The following is a 12,548-nucleotide window of genomic DNA, read 5'->3' as shown; positions in this document are numbered from 1 at the left end:
TGTATCAGTTTGCTGAGAATGATGGTTTCCAGATTCATACATGTCCCTACAAAGGACATGAACTCATTGTGTTTTATAGCTACATAGTATTCCATAGTGTATATGTGCCACATTTTTTTGGTACAGTCTATCATGGATGGGCATTTGGGTTGGCTCCAGGACTTTGCTATTGTAAACAGTGCCACAATGAACATATGTGTACATGTGTCTTTATAACAGAATAATTTATAATCCTCTGGGCATATTCCCAGTAATGGGATTGCTGGGTCAAATGGAATTTCTGTTTCTAAATCCTTGAGGAATCACCACACTGTCTTCCACAATGGTTGAACTAATTTACACTCCCACCAACAGTGTAAAAGTGTTCCTATTTCTCTGCATCCTCTTTAGCATCCGTGGTCTCCAGATTTTTTAATGATCACCATCCTAACTGGCATGAGATGATATCTCAATGTGTTTTGATTTGCATTTCTCTAATGACCAGTGATGATGAGCATTTTTTAATATATTTGTTGGCCTCATATATGTCTTCTTTTGAAAAGTGTCTGTTCATGTCCTTTGTCCACTTTCGAATAGGTTTGTTTGGTTTTTTATTGTAAATCTGTTTTAGTTCTTTGTAAATTCTGGATATCAGCCCTTTGTCAGATGGGTAGATTGCAGAAATTTTTTTCCATTCTGTTGGTTGCTGGTTCACTCTAATGATTATTTCTTTTGCTGTGCAGTTCTGTAGTTTAATTAGATCCCATTTGTCTATTTTGGCTTTTGTTGCCAGTGTTTTTGGTGTTTTAGTCATGAAGTCCTTGCCTATGCCTATGTCCTGAATGGTTTTGCCTAGGTTTTCTTCTGGGGTTTTTATGGTGTTAGGTCTTATGTTTAAGTCTTTAATCCATCTGGAGTTAACTTTAGTGTAAGTTGTCAGGAAGGGGTCCAGTTTCCACTTTCTGCACATGGCTAGCCAGTTTTCTCAGCACCATTTATTAAATGGACTCCTTTCACCATTGCCTGTTTTTGTCAGGTTTGTCAAAGATCAGATGGTTGTAAATGTGTGGTGTTGCCTCCAAGGCCTCTGTTCTGTTTCATTGGTCTATATCTCTCTTTTGGTACCAGTACTGTGCTGTTTTGATTACTGTAGCCTTGTAGTATAGTCTGAAATCAGGTAGCATGATGCTCCAGCATTGTTCTTTTTGCTTTGAATTGACTTGGCTATGTGGGCTCTTTTGGTTCCATATGAAGTTTAAGGTGGTTTTTTTCCAGTTCTGTGAATAGGGTCATAGGTAGCTTGATGGGGATAGCACTGAATCTGTAAATTACTTTGGGTAGTATGGCTATTTTCACAATATTGATTCTTTCTAACCATGAGCATGGAATGTTTTTCCATCTGTTTGTGTCCTCTCTTATGTCCTTGAGCAGTGGTTTGTAGTTCTCCTTGAAGAGATCCTTTACATCCTTTTTTAATTGTATTCCTAGTTATTTCATTCTCTTTGTAGCAGTTGTGAAGTTTGTTCTTGATTTGGCTCTCTTTAAGTCTGTTATTGGTGTATAGGAATTCTTGTGATTTCTGCAGATTGATTTTGTATCCTGAGACTTTGCTGAAGTTGCTTATCAGTTTCTGAAATTTGGGGCCGAGACAGTGGGGTCTTCTAAATATATAGTCATGTTGTCTGCAAATAGAGACAATTTGAATTCCTCCTTTCCTAATTGGATACCCTTTGTTTCTTTTTCTTGCCTGATTGCTCTGGCTAGAACTTCCAATACTATATTGAATAGGAGTGGTGAGAGACGGCATCCTTGTCTAGTGCCAGATTTCAAAGGGAATGCTTCCAGTTACTGCCCATTCAGTATGATATTGGCTGTAGGTTTGTCATAACGTTCCGTTGATACCTATTTTATTGATTTTTTAGTGTAAAGGGCTGTTGAATTTTGTCAAAGGCCTTCTCTGCATCTATTGAGATAATCATGTGGTTTTTGTTTTTGGTTCTGTTTATGTGGTGAATTAACGTTTATAGACTTGCATATGTTGAACCAGCCTTGTATCCTACTTGATTGTGACGGATAAGCTTTTTGATGTGCTGTTGCAGTCACTTTGCCAGTAGTTTATTGAAGATTTTTGCATCCATGTTCATCATGGATATTGGCCTTAAGTTTTCTTTGTTCGTTGAGTCTCTGCCAGGTTTTGGTATCAGGATGATGTTGGTCTCATAAAATGATTTGGGAAGGATTACCTCTTTTTGTACTGTTTGGAATAGTTTCAGAAGGAATGATACCACCTCCTCTTTGTATGTCTGGTAAAATTCGGCTGTGAACCCATCTGGACCTGGGCTTTTTTTTGGTTGGTAGGCTCTTAATTGCTGCCTGAACTTCAGCCCTTGTTATTGGTCTATTCAGGTTTCAGCTCCTTCCTGGTTTAGGCTTGGGAGGGTGCAAGTGTCCAGGAATTTATCCATTTCTTCCAGGTTTACTGGTTTATGTACAGAGTTGTTTGTAGTAATCTCTGATGGTAGTTTGTATTTCTGTGGAATTGGTGGTGATATCCCCTTTATAGCTATTTATTCCATCTGTTTGATTCTTCTCTTTTCTTTTGTATTAATCTGGCTAGTAGTCTGTCTGTTTTATTGATCTTTTCAAAAAACCAGCTCCTGGATTTATTGATTTTTTTTGAAGTGTTTTTTGTCTCTATTTCCTTCATTTCTGCTCTGATCTTAGTTATTTCTTGTCTTCTGCTAGCCTTTGAGTTATTTTGATTTTGCTCCTCTAGCTCTTTCAATGTTGATGACAGGGTGTCGATTTTAGATCTTTCCTTCCTTCTCATGTGGGCATTTATTGTTATAAATTTCCCTTTAGACACTGCTTTAAATGTGTCCCAGAGATTCTGGTACATTGTATCTTTGTTCTCCTTGTTTTCATTTCATTGTTTATCCAGTAGACATTACAGAGCTAGTTGTTCACTTTCCATGAAGTTGTGCAATTCTGAGTTCGTTTCTTAATCCTGAGTTCTAATTTGATTGCACTGTGGTCTGAGAGACTGTTTATTATGATTTCTGTTGTTTTACATTTGCTCAGGAGTTATTTACTTCCAATTATTTGGTCATTTTTTGAGTAGGTGTGATGTGGTGCTGAAAAGAATATATTCTGTGGATTTGGGGTGGAGAGTTCTGTAGATGTCTATAAGGGCCACTTGGTCCAGATCTGAGTTCAGGTCCTGGATATCTTTGTCAATTTTCTGTCTCATCGATCTGTCTAATATTGACAGTAGAGTGTTAAAATTTCCCACTATTATTGTGTGGGAGTCTGAGTCTCTTTGTAGGTTATTTGCTTTATGTATCTGAGTACTCCTGTATTGGGTGCATATATATTTAGGATCATTAGCTCTTCTTGTTGTATTGATCCTGTTACCATTATGTAATGCCCTTCTTTGTCTTGGTCTTTTTTGGTTTAAAATCCACTCTATCAGACTAGGATTGCATCTCCTGCTTTTTTTTTGCTCTCCATTCACTTGGAAAATCTTCCTCTATCCCTTTATTTTGAGCCTCTATGTGTCCTTGCACGTGAGATAGGTTTCCTGAATACAGCACACAGATGGATCTTGACTTTTTATCCAATTTGCCAGTCTGTGTCTTTTTGATTTTTTTTTTTTTTTAGAGATGGATTCTCGCTCTGTTGCCCATACTGGAATACAGTGGCGCAATCTCAGCTCACTGTAACCTCCACCTCCCAGGTTCAAGCAATTCTTTCTGCCTCAGCCTCTTGATTAGCTGGGACTACAGGTGTGCACAAGCACACCCGGCTAATTTTTTTGTGTTTTTAGTAGAGACAGGGTTCCACCCTATTGGCCAGGCTGGGCTCAAACTCCTGACCTCGTGATCCGCCCACCTCAGCCTCCCAAAGTGCTGAGATTACCAGCATGAGCGACAGCACCTGGCCTTATATCTTTTCATTAGAGAGTTTAATCCATTCACATTTAAAGTAATTACTGATAGGGAAGGACTTACTATCATTTTACTCTTTGTTTTCTGTATGTCCTATAGTTTTTTTGTCCCTTATTTCCTCTGTTACTTTCTTCCTTTATGTTTAGTTGATTTTTTTGTAGGGACATTTTTTATTCCTTCCTCATTTGATTATAATGTCCCCCAGTGTAGGACTCTGAGCTTTTCCTACATGGAGTTTGTTGACCTTTTCATATATCTGTGTCATCCCTCAAAGTTGGGGAGTTTTGGCCATTATTTCTTCAAATAAGCTCTCTGCCCCTTTCTTTCAGGTATAAAGATTAGAGTGGGTGGTGCCTCCATTGTTCTTTTTTTTCCCCTTCATAGTTAGAGCTGGAAGAGACCTTAGACATCCTGTGGGCCAGAATTTCATATTATCTTCCACAAAACTAGCTTCCAGAGAGGTGTTTAGGAAGTTGGCAGAGTCTAGTTACATATTTTTAAAGTGTCTTTTAATTTTTAAAAACTACATCTCATTAAGTATATGTATTTATATATATTAGTATCCAAATTTTAACAAATTGGAGTGCATTGGTGCTTTGAAGTGCTGTCAACTACTCTGAGAATGCAAGATTCTTGTTTAAAAATGTGTATCTTATAACTACTTCCTTGGATGAATTAGACTTTTTTAGATGGATAAACCAAAACCAATACAGTCATACCTTTGAGACATTATAGTTTTGTTTTATTTTAGGAACCCAGGCTGGTCTGCAGGTAATCCTCCCATCTCAGCCTCCTAAAGTACTAGGATTACAGGTGTGAACTGCTGTGCCTGGCCCAGTGTAGGTTCACTCAAGCAGTCCTCCCATTTCAGCCTCCTAAAGAGCTAGGATTATAGGTGTGAGCTGCTGCACTTGGCCCAGTATGGGTTCTTTTCCATACCACCCAATAAAGCAAATATGGCAATAAAGGAAGTCACATATCAAAGTTATGTTTTTAGTATACTCTGGTCTATTAAGCATATAGTAACATGTCTAAAAAATGTACATGTCTTAATTAGAAAATGCTTCATTGCTAAAAAATGCTGATGATTAGGCTGGGTGCATTGGCTCACACCTATAATCCCAGCACTTTGGGAGGCTGGAGCAGGTGGATCACCTGAGGTTAGGAGTTCGAGACCAGCCTGGCCAACATGGTGAAACCCCGTCTCTGCTAAAAATACAAAAAATTAGCCTGGCATAGTGTTGGGTGCCTAAAATTTCAGCAACTCAGGAGGTTGAGGCAAGAGAATCGCTTGAACCTGGGAGGCGGAAGTTGCAGTGAGCCAAGATCGTGCCATTGCACTCCAGCCTGGGCAACAAGAGCGAAAATCCTTCTCAAAAAAAAAAAAAGCTAAAATGCTAATGATCATCTGAGCCTTCAACAAATTGTAACCTTCTTGCTGGTGGAGGATCTTGCCTCGATATTGGTGGCTGCTGACTGATCAAGATGTTAGCTGCTGACGGTTGGGGTACCTGTGGCAATTTCTTAAAATAACATTGACATTTGCCACATCAATTTACTCATCTCTTCCTGTACAATTAGCATGTGATGCTGTTCGATAGCCTTTTACCTACATGAGATATTCTTTTAAATTGGTATCAATCCTTTCACATTCTGCCACTGCTTTCTGAACTAAGTTTATGTTAATACTCTAAATCCATTGTTCTCATTTCAACAATGTTCATGGCATCATCAGGAGTATATTCTATCTCAAGAAATCAATTTCTTTGCTTATCTATAGAAACAACTCCTCCTTGGTTTCAGTTTTATCATGAGATTTCAATAATTCAGTCACATCTTTAGGCTCCACTTCTAATTCAAGTTCCCTTAATGTTTGTACCACATCTGCAGTTACTTCCTCCACTGAAGTCTTGAATCCATAATCATAATCATAAGGGTTGGATGCAACTTCTTTCAAAGTCCGGTTACTGTTGCTGTTTTCACCTCCTTTCATGAGTCACACTGTTCTTTTTTTTTTTTTTTTTTTTTCTTTTGAGACAGTTTTGCTCTTGTTGACCAGGCCGGAATGCAATGGTGCAATCTTGGCTTACTGCAACCTCTGTCTCCTGGGTTCAAGCAATTCTCCTGCCTCAGCCTCTAGAGTAGCTTGGATTTCAGGCACCCACAACCAGGCCCAGCTAATTTTTTGTATTTTTAGTAGAGACGGGGTTTTACTATGTTGGCCAGGCTGGTCTTGAACTGCTGACCTCAGGCAATCCACCCGCCTCAGCCTCCCAAAGTGCTGGAATTACAGGTGTGAGCCACCATGCCCGCCCCAAGTCACACTGTTCTTAATAGCATCTGGAATGGTGAATCCTTTCTAGGAGGTTTTCAATGTACTTTGCCTAAATCCATCAGAAGAATGACTGACTATGGCAGCTATAGCCTTATAAAGTGCATTTCTTAAATAATAAGACTAAAAAGTCAAAATTACTCCTTGATTTGCAAGAATTACTCCCTGGCTGCAAGAATGAATGTTGTGTTAGAGGCATGAAAACAACATTCATCTCCTTACACATCTCAATCAGAGCTTTGTGTGACTTCGGTCAATTAGTAGGGGTTTTTTGGGGTTTTGTTTGTTTGTTTTGAGACAGTCTCCCATCTTGGCATATAGCGGCATGATCTCAGCTCACTGCAGCCCCACCTCCCAAGTTCAAGCATTTCTCCTGCCTCAGCCTCACAAGTAGCTGGGACTACAGGCACATGCCACCACACTCAGCCAATTTTTGTAGTTTTAGTAGGGGCAGGGTTTCACCATGCTGGCCACGCTGGTCTCGAACTCCTGACCTCAAATGATCTGCCTGCCTTGCCCTCCGAAACTGATGGGATTACAGACATGAACCACCACACCCAGCTGAGCAGGAGCATTTTGAAGGAAATCATTTCTGATCAGTGGGTCCCAACAGTGGGTTTAAAATACTCAGTAAAACATACTATAAACAGGTATGCTGTCATCCAGACTTTGTAATTTTATCTACAGTTAATTTAGCTTACTTTATACGGATTTTCAGAATGGTCAGTGAGCACTGGCTTCAACTTAAAAGTAGCCATAGCTGCATTAACCTCTTAGGAGAGTCAGCCTGTCCTTTGATGCTTTGAAGCCAGACATTGACTTCTCCCTTTAGCTATGACAGTTGGAGATGACATTTTCTTCCAGTAGAAGACTGTTGTCTACATTGAAAATCTATTGTTTAGTGTAGCTGCCTTCATAGATCAGTTATCTAAGCTAGACTTCTGGATAACTTGCTGCAGCTTCTGTATCAGCACTTGCTAAGTTTGTTTTCCTTCTTTTTAAAATCCTTTTGTTTGTGAAATGAAGGATGGACTTTTTTTTTTTTTCAGTTCCTATGATTAAGTTGGCAAATCTGTTCTCCCCTTATTTATGTTTGTTGGTTTGCTTGTTTTGTTTTTAGTTAACAATAACAAAGTTTTTTCCTACATTGTCTTCTTAAATGTAATTCCACTTGACGTAAAAGCTTTTAATTATGAGGCTATGGAGAAGGAGGATTAGTTCTTATTATATAGGTTCTAGTGGTTCCTAAATGTCTTTTAAACTTTATATGGGGAAAAAGAGATATGTATATAGGTTTTTAATGTATTGAATTAGTTTACTTATTCATAAAATCCCAATATCTGGAAACTACTGAGACTGTGAGAGGTGATATTACGTACCCAAGTCACAAACGCAAGACATTTACCCACCTTACTGCCATCCTTATGCCCTTACTATTTCCTTCCACTAGGTAGAATTCCACCAGGGATTGATCCTACAGAATAGGGGAATTGTAAGCATTCAAAATTTTTAAAAATACCAGTAAATTTTTGTTCATAAATGTTAAATGATATGTAACTCTACTCCTACCTCTAAAATATAGTTGTTTTGATAAGGATAAAAGTATATTTTTAAAAAAATATATTAAATATTTTATGGCCAGGTGAGGTGACTCACACCTCTAATTCCAGCACTTTGGGAGGCTGAGGCAGGCACAAGTTCAAGACCAGCCTGGCCAGCATTGTGAAACCCCGTCTCTACTAAAAAGACAAAAATTAGCTGGGCATGGTGGCACAGACCTGTAATCCCAGCTTCTTGGGAGGCTGAAGCAGAAGAATCTCTTGAACCTGGGACATAGAGGTTGTAGTGAGCCAAGATTGCACCACTGTACTCCAGCCTGGGCAACAGAGAGATTCCATCTCAAAAAAAAAAAAAAAAAAGATATGTTACATATTTGGCCTCACATTGGGATCTTGTTGTTAGCATTTGCTTCTGGTAGGTAGACACATTGTAGACTGTGAAAGAAAACTAAGGAAAGCAAATGTAGGATACTTACTTTTTTTTTTGGAGACAGTTTCACTCTTGTCGCCTGGGCTGGAGTGCAGTGGCACAATCTAGACTCACTACAACCTTTGCCTCCTGGGTTCAAGCGATTCGCCTCCCTCAACCTGTAGCTCGGATTACAGGTGTGTGCTACAAGGACCAGCTAATTTTTATATTTTTAGTAAAGACATTGGTCAGGCTGGTCTCAAACCCTTGACCTCAGGTGATCCACGTGCCTCAGCCTCCCAAAGTGCTGGGATTATAGGTATGAACCACCTCCTTGTTTGGCAGGATACTTACTTTTTTGTTGTTGTTTGTTTTGACACGGAGTCTTGGCTGTCGCCCAGGCTGAAGTGCAATGACGTGATCTTGGCTGACTGCAACCTCCGCCTCCTGCATTCAAGTGATTCTCCTGCCTCAGCCTCCTGAGTAGCTGGGATTACAGGCATCTGCCACCACACCTGGCTAATTTTTGTTTTAGGGTTTCACCATGTTGGTCAGGCTGGTCTCAAACTCTTGACCTCAGGTGATCTACCTGCCTCAGCCTCCCAAGTTACCAGGATTACAGGCATGAGCCACCGCACCCAACCAGGATACTTACTTTCTACATATACTTTACAAAAATTATTTTTCCATTTTATTGTAAGTAAAATTAGTTTAAGTGCCAGAAATGTTTTTGTGTGGAATATTTTACTAACTCCTGACAGAAAATGTAGAACTTTCTAACTGGGTAATTAAAGTTTTATAACATCCTGAGGAGATAAAAGGGAGCTCATGATCTCCCTAGAGCATCTTTGACTCCAGCAGGAGTATAATACCCAGTAGGTTTTCCTTTTTACAGGCAACGACTCAGGGTAAACATATATATGTTCATATATTTACTTATCCTCTGCTGTCTTTCATATTTCTTCTCTTAATTTTCAGCATTTCCAAAACCACAGGCCATTACTGTCCTTCAAGTCCACCTAATTTTTTTTTTTTTTTTTTTTGAGACAGAGTCTTGCTCTGTTCACCCAGGCTGGAATGCAGTGGCACTGTCTTGGCTCACTGCAACCTCTATCTCTCAGATTCAAGTGATTCTTCTGCCTCAGCCTCCCGACTAGCTGGGAATGCAGGCATGTGCATCACTGCACCCAGCTAATTTTTGTATTTTTAGTAGAGATAAGGTTTCACCGTGTTGGACAGGCTGGTCTCAAACTCCTGACCTCAAGCCATTTAATTGCATCTTTGAAGGTAAACAGTATATGGAGCTGGATCCCAAATCCTGAGAATGCCCGAACTATAGGTCCAAAACATGATGCATTATTCTCAGCAGAGTTCAGAAGGGTCAGAACTTAAGGTGTTATGAGGCGGAGAATATATGAAATTCATGCATTCCATTTAGCGGTCCCCATGAGACCAGAAGCAGACCCAATGAGTCTTTCAAGATGGGGAAAATTCAACTCCTGGTTTTATAGATAAAAGAATGAGGAGTACCAAAAATGTTATGTTGTAATCTCTTCATTTTTCTCTTACAGTCTGAAGCCTGAGCTATATCATATCCTCAATTCATAGTAGCTAACACTGTAGTTTAGGTTCGAGATCAGTCCCTCTCTCCATTCAAGAGTGACCAGAGGCATAGAGCACTAATCAGGAGAGCTTTTTAACAAGAATCTTCTAGTGACATGCTGATTTAGTTTATAAGATTTTAATTTACAAATTTAAAAAACTACATCTTTTTCTCCTTTTTCTTTTCTTTCTTCACATCATTCTTTCCCTTATCTTTATCTTTCTCTTTGTCATCTTTTCTGTCCTTTTTGCTCCCTTCTGTTTCCTGCTCTTCTTTGTTCTCTACATCCTGATTGGCAATCTTTTTGTTTTTGAGATGGAGTCTCGCTCTGTCGCCAGGCCAGAGTGCAGTGGTGCGATCTCGGCTCACTGCAACCTCCGCCTCCCAGGTTCAAGCAATTCTCCTGCCTCAGCCTCCCAAGTAGCTGGGACTACAGGCGCACACCACCACACCCAGCTAATTTTTTGTATTTTAGTAGAGATAGGGTTTCACCATGTTAGCCAGGATGGTCTCAATCTCTTGACCTCGTGATCTACCCGCCTCTGTCTCCCAAAGTGCTGGGATTACAGGTGTGAGCCACCATGCCCGGCCCTGACCGGCAATCTTATTGATGAAATTGTGCAGGGCAACTGTGGAACACATCAAGGAGGCAAAGTACCCCACCACCATTTGGTTGTTGGTCTTCAGGTTAAAGGGCTTGACAAACTGCCACAGGCTGATGTCTGACAGCAGGTTGAAGACATCCTGCAGCTATTGATCTGGTGGTTAATGGGCAGCTTGCCTGTGGCTCTTTTCTCCAGTTAGCTCCTGATATCCAGAAGGTTGGAATTCAGTCTCCTCAAACCATGGACCTCTTTGTGATCAGCTGGCAAAGACTGTCCACTGTAGTGTCTTTGATATCTTATAACACGTGTTCAACTCCAACTGCCTCAACTTCCTCTGCTCCAGTTTCACTAGTCGCATGCTCAAAAGTTTTTGAGGTTGGACTTCCATCATCATGGACTTCTCTCATTGAAATATATGCTTCTGTGGGAAGCCCCAGATACTTTGTTTGATGTCAATAATACCAATACTGAGGTAGGATAGTGTCTTTTCATGAGTTCTTTAATGGCAATGTCATTCTTGTGTAGTTTAGAGCTTGTGTGATACTACCCAACTATTCTTTCTCTGGCACTGATTTTCTGAAACATTCCATACATGTTTTCCAAATAATCATGCTCTAAAAACCAGATGGAATTATCTTTTTCATCTTCATCAAAAGGGACTCCAGAACTGTTGGATACAAGTACTTTTGTCTGCCATGACCCCAAAAGTACACACAGTACACTTTGATTTCCAACCTTGCTGATTTGGTTGAAATGATCCACTGAGCAGTACCGGAGGGTAGACCACCACCTTCTGCACCGCCAGCTCTGGCATCTTAATACACGCCACCCACTAGGCCTAGCTCCCTGCAACCCACAAACTCCAGCAATGGTAGCAACTCCTGTGAAGACCACTTTTTTTTTTTTTTTTTTTTTTTTGAGACAGAGTCTTGATCTTTCACCAGGCTGGAGTGCAGGGGCATGATCTTGGCTCACTGCAACCTCTGTCTCCCAGTTTCAAGTTATTCTCCCGCCTCAGCCTCCTGAGTAGCTGGGACTACAGGCACATACCACCACACCCAGCTAATTTTTTGTATTTTAGTAGAGATAGGGTTTCACCATGGCCAGGATGGTCTCAATCTCCTGACCTCATGATCTGCCCGCCTCAGCCTCCCAAAATGCTGAGATTATAGGCCTGAGCCACAACGCCTGGCCAAGACCACTTAATTTTTTATTTATTTGTTTATTTATTTATTTATTTATTTTTATTTTTATTTTTGATTGATAAACATTCCCGTCATTGCTTTATTTATTTTTTTTTTTGGTCTCTTTTTTTTTTTTTAATCTTTTATTGGATTATAGGTTTTGGGGTACATGAGCAGAGCATGCAAGACAGTTGCGTAGGTACACACATGGCAGTGTGCTTTGCTTTTCTTCTCCCCTTCACCCACATTTGGCATTTCTCCCCAGGCTATCCCTCCCCACTCCCCCTCCCACTGGCCCTCCCCTTTTCCCCCCCAATAGACTCCAGTGTTTAGTACTCCCCTTTCTGTGTCCATGTGTTCTCATTTTTCATCACCCACCTATGAGTGAGAATATGCGGTGTTTCATTTTCTGTTCTTGTGTCAGTTTGCTGAGGATGATGTTTTCCAGATTCATCCATGTCCCTAGAAACGACACGAACTCATCATTTCTGATTGCTGCATAATATTCCATGGTGTATATGTGCCACATTTTTCCAATCCAGTCTATTATCAATGGGCATTTGGGTTGATTCCAGGTCTTTGCTATTGTAAACAGTGCTGCAATGAACATTCGTGTACATGTGTCCTTATAGTAGAACGATTTATAGTCTTTTGGATATATACCCAGTAATGGGATTGCTGGGTCAAATGGAATTTCTATTTCTAAGGCCTTGAGGAATCGCCACACTGTCTTCCACAATGGTTGAACTAATTTACACTCCCACCAACAGTGTAAAAGTGTTCCTTTTTGTCCACATCCTCTCCAGCATCTGTTGTCTCCAGATTTTTTAATGATCGCCATTCTAACTGGCGTGAGATGGTATCTCAATGTGGTTTTGATTTGCATCTCTCTGATGACCAGTGACGATGAGCATTTTTTCATATGATTGT

At 40.1% G+C, this 12,548-nt stretch overlaps 1 protein-coding gene and 1 pseudogene across 34 annotated transcripts in view; one reads left to right on the top strand and one right to left on the bottom strand.

Annotated features, from left to right (window-relative positions):
- The window catches only part of EPS15 (epidermal growth factor receptor pathway substrate 15), a 185,398-nt gene that overhangs the window by 156,357 nt on the left and 16,493 nt on the right, over positions 1 to 12,548 (top strand). The gene's annotated exons all lie outside the window — the stretch shown is intronic.
- On the bottom strand, positions 8,834 to 11,248 carry LOC103794424 (26S proteasome non-ATPase regulatory subunit 7-like; annotated as a pseudogene). The gene is made up of 2 exons (XR_013520060.1): positions 10,430 to 11,248; positions 8,834 to 10,129 (listed from the first exon to the last, which is right to left on the bottom strand). The product of XR_013520060.1 is annotated as a 26S proteasome non-ATPase regulatory subunit 7-like (transcript).

This window comes from Callithrix jacchus, chromosome 7 (genome assembly GCF_049354715.1).
Source record: "Callithrix jacchus isolate 240 chromosome 7, calJac240_pri, whole genome shotgun sequence".
NCBI lineage: Eukaryota > Metazoa > Chordata > Mammalia > Primates > Cebidae > Callithrix > Callithrix jacchus.
This window is presented reverse-complemented; position numbering and strand designations above follow the sequence as displayed.